Below are 4,644 nucleotides of genomic sequence, written 5' to 3'. Positions count from 1 at the left end.
CTCTCTCTTGGTTCACGGAGGGCAGTTGGATCAAACAATTTGTTACTCCCCAAATTTCTCCTAACTAAATGCCTTTGTGTATGTGGTTCCCACTGCCTGGAATGCTTCTCCCTCTTTCCTTTGTATCACCCCTGAAAACCTATTCTTCCTAAAACCAAGCTGAATAATGCTTTTCTCTTTATCTTCCCTAATTACTCTAGATCCTATAATATATTACAGTTCTTTTCCTACTATTTTTGTTTTCCTCCAAGTCCTAAGTTCATCAAGAACAGAGTCATGCATTCTTCACTTTATAGCCTTTAGTGAAAAAGAAGACTATGAGGAGGCCAGATGATGATGCAGTGGTAAAACATGATTTTCTCTGATATTTTACATGAGGAGATTCTCAGTTCAGGTTTGGGGGCCTCCCCAAGTATGCCAGATATGCATGTGCCCACAATCTGTAGCTAGCTGAAGGCTGGGAGTGGATCATTATGTCAAGACCCTATTAGGGGTGCTATCTTTCTCTCTTTCTATCTCACTCTTGTAAGTAATAAACTTTTTTTAAAAGTGTACTAAGAACTCTAAGAAACTTGAATTCAAATTTTGCATTGTCACTTCCTCATTATGTGATTTTTAATTATTATTTTAGATCTTGTCAATAAGTTTGACTGAGAACAGCGTTTACAGACATACTGATCTGGTCAACTCTCAGGAAAGATTACTGGGACTTTGGGGCTATAAAAGATCCAAAAGTAGTGGCTTATGATTAGTCCCATGTGCTTTGCAAATTTGAATATAATTTCTCTGTATGATCAGATGAGAAAAGTTTGGAAAGCACTAACTTATTTCACTGACCAGTTTGTCCCTATGTAATTATGATTAATAAAAAATATTGAAGAAAATGCCTATTTCAGAAGATTGTTGGGAGGACATATCTATGTTAAAGACACAAATTAGCACAAAGTCTAGACATAGCTGGCATGCAACAAATGTTAGTTCTAATCATCATTTTATTTTTTCTCTTGAAAGTCTCATTTTTCTGTTTTCTTTCTGTTCTTCCTTTTTCTAAATATTAAAAAAATCATTTCTATACTTCTATTTCCTCTCTTTTTTCCCCCTTTACCTCAGCCCCTCTACCCTTATATTCTTATTCTATCCTTCTTTAGATTCTAAAACACACATTGTAAAGGTCTGGTTTTTCCCCACTCACTATGCATGCATACATATACTGCACCATCACTCCAAACATACTAACTATGAATACTGAGAACTTATCCAGATGTCTTTTAAATGACAAGAAACCTATGAGAGAGTAAGAGCTTATTTTCAAAGCTAACAGATCTCATTCAGGACAGTTTTAATATTACCAAAACTAAGAAAAGATAGGCAAAAGAAAGAGAAACATCATAGAAAGAATAAGAACAAAGAAATAGACTATATTGCAATAAAATAATCTTGGTTGAAATAACATTCCTTAATATATGAAGCAAATAAGTCATCATCATTTCTGGAGTGAGAATCTAAATTGATTGAAATTATGTGACATAGCAATGAATCTCTTAGAACAGGGGAGCCCTATAGCAACCTGTTTAATTTACTCTAATAGCTCCCAAAGTTTCAGTGGCAGTGGGACCCTTCTTTTCCTTTAAAATAGATTCTTATACAAATAATGAGAAGCTCTGGTTTAGAAACCATATGGGGCCAATCATCACTAAAAGTTGTCTTCTTTCATTCATTACTGAGTCACTATATAATGCCCAAGATGTGCCAGGTACCAGGGATACAGAAGCGAAGAAAACAAGTAAAAATTTTCACTCATGGATAATGTGCTAGTGGACAGGGTAAAAGTCGATGCACTTAATAAATTATATGTTAGGTTAGCAGGTTATAAGTGCTGTGAAAAATAAATAGCACAGTGAAACCAGGTCTGCAATTTTGAACAGGAGAATTAGTTAGGGTTGGCCTCAAAGAGAGGGTAATATTTCCTTAAGACTTTAAGGTCACAGCAGAATGAGCCAAAGTGGGTATCTTCAGATGAAAGCAACTCCAGGTAGAAGTATAGCCAAAAAAATGCCCTGAATGGAACATGACCAGCATGTTCTAAGATTTCAGTGACATCAGTGTGACTAAAACAGATTGAGTAAGGGCTACATTGGTAAGATATGAGATCAGTGAGGTAATGAAGGCTGAATCACACAGGGTATTATGGGCCAAAATTTATATGTTGAAGTCCTAACTCCAGTACCTTAGAATGTGACTATATTTGGATATTTAAAGAGGTAATTAAGTTAGAATGAGGTCATTAGAATAGGCCTTTATCCAATGTGATTGGTGTCCTTATAAAAAGAGATTAGGGAGATTAGAACATAAACAGAGAGAATGATGACCATGTAAGGGTACAAGAAGGCAGCCATCTGCCAGCCAAGAAGAGAGGCCTCAGAAGAAGCCAAACTTGCCTAAATCTTACTTCTAGCCTCTAGAATTGTGATAAAATAAATTTATTTTGTTTAAGTCACCCAGTCTGTTGTGTGTTGTTATGGTAGTCTTAGCAAACTCATAACTGTAAGCAAAACCCTGTAAAGACTTAGCTTTTTTTCTTCTGAGTTAAATCAGAAGCTTCTGATCAGAGGAAACCTATCAGTCTGGGACTTCTATTTCATGGTAGAATACAGGAAGTCACAAGAAACAATTTTTCCTACCTTCACAACAAGAAAGGTCAAATGGCCCAGCTGTGGTAGCACAGCATCATTCTGCAATGCTGGAAGAGCATATGAAAAATCAAGTTGCAGTTATCTGTTTAACCTGTACATACTGGGTTTCATAGGTACATATGCCTGTACTCCTATAACCCTGGCTAGCTGAGAAGGAGACTGCAGTGGGGGAAGGGGTTACAGCATAAGATTCAATTGAAGGTGCTTATCTCTCTCACACAAACATGAAAAAAAAAAAAAAAAGAACAAAAAATAAGTTCATGTTTATTTGATTTAACAACCAGATAACTGGGGATGAAAAGAAACTTAAGTGAACTAAATTCCGTAAAAGATACATCTTTCCTAGGAAAGAAATCATCCACAGGTGCTTTCTACCCCCGTTTTGTAGGAAGAAGAGCAAATCTGCAACTGACAGACCATGATACAGCAGTCGAATGTATACATTTTTAAACAGCTACCTATGAGCTGGTATGATGGATTAGATATGATGAAACCTCATTCACAGAGTCAGCATCCTCGATCCAAAGATACATGAAGCCTCCCCTGAATGTAAGGCAAAAACCCTCAGAAGGTTGAGGACAAAGAAGGATGGCTGAAAAACAACAGACTTCCTCATTATCTTTTATTAGCTCCTTATTTATTAATATCTGTTTAGTCTGTAGTGATGCCACCTCACTCATTCCTGATACTGGAAATGTGTGCCTCCTCTTTTTTTCTCCTTGATCATCCCTGGCTAGAAATTAACCTATACTATTGATTTTCTGAAAGAACCAACTTTGTCTCCATTAATTTCCATTTTTTTTTTCTTTTCTCTATACTTCTAATTCCTGTGTCTATCTTTATTCTTTGTTTCACTTAGATTGGGTTAATTTTTTCTTTCTTTCTCATTTTATGGAGTAAAAGCTAAGCTTGATTTGATAATTTTATGCTTTTCTAATATATACATTTAATGCTATAAAAGCTCCCCTACGTATTGTTTTATTAGCATCCAATAAATTTTTATATGTTTCGTATAAACATTATGTATGCGCTTTCATTCAGTTTCAAATAGTTTCTAATTTCTCCTATAATTTATTTTTCAATCAATAGTATATTAGTTTCCTATGACTGCACAATAAATTACTATAAACTGGGTGACTTAAAACAACAAAAATTTATTTTCTCAAAGTTCTCGAGTCCACATTCAGGTTGTCAGCAGGGCTGTGCTCTTTCTGAGGGTTTTAGGAAAGATTCTATAGTTTGCCTCTTCTAGTTTCTGTGGCTCCAGGTGGTCTTTGGTTTATGACTCCATAACTTCAGTCTCCGCCTCCATCTTCACAGCATCTCTGTGTCTAAGTCTTCTCTTATTTATTTTTTTCTTGTAGACATTTTCAATAGGTTTAGGTTCCACCTAGATAATGCAGGATTATTTTATTGCAAGATTCTTAACCTAGTTATATCCACAAAAATTCTCTGCCCAAATTAGTTCATCTTCATAGGTTCTAGCGGTTAGAATATGGACATATATTTGTAGGGCCATGACTCATCTTATTACATATGGGTTATTGAGAAGTATGCTATTTAGTGTCCAGTTATTTGGGGACTTTCTGTTACTGACTTATAATTTAATTTCATCACAGTCTGAGAACATACTCTACAATCCTTTTAAATGTAAAAGGATTGTAAAGATACCAGTATCTTGGTAACTGTATCACGTATATTTGAAAACAGTGTATATTCCCGGGAACCAGCAGGTGTCGTGGTGGTTAAAGCACTGGACACTCTCACATGGCTAACCACAGTTCAAATCCTGGGCATGGCAGCTTGCTTTCTCTCTTTCTCTCTCTCTCTCTCTCTCTCTCTCTCTCTCCCTCTCCCTCTCCCTCCCTCCCTCCCTCTCTCTCACTGTGTGTATGTGTGTGTGTCTGCTCAAATTAAAATAAATTAATAAATAAAATTTATTCATTTATAC

The 4,644-nt window shown here is 35.8% G+C and overlaps 1 long non-coding RNA gene across 3 annotated transcripts in view; it reads right to left on the bottom strand.

Annotated features, from left to right (window-relative positions):
• Window positions 1-3,903: 3,903 nt before the first annotated feature.
• LOC102491838 (uncharacterized) overlaps window positions 3,904-4,644 on the bottom strand; it is a 279,406-nt gene continuing 278,665 nt past the window's right edge. For all 3 annotated transcript variants that reach the window (XR_003549373.1, XR_003549374.1, XR_001370378.2), the window contains exon 3: window positions 3,904-4,083. This is a non-coding gene — a long non-coding RNA (uncharacterized LOC102491838). The remainder of the gene's footprint in view (window positions 4,084-4,644) is intronic.

The sequence above is a fragment of the Tupaia chinensis genome, unplaced genomic scaffold, assembly GCF_000334495.1.
Source record: "Tupaia chinensis unplaced genomic scaffold, TupChi_1.0 Scaffold000232_3, whole genome shotgun sequence".
NCBI lineage: Eukaryota > Metazoa > Chordata > Mammalia > Scandentia > Tupaiidae > Tupaia > Tupaia belangeri.
This window is presented reverse-complemented; position numbering and strand designations above follow the sequence as displayed.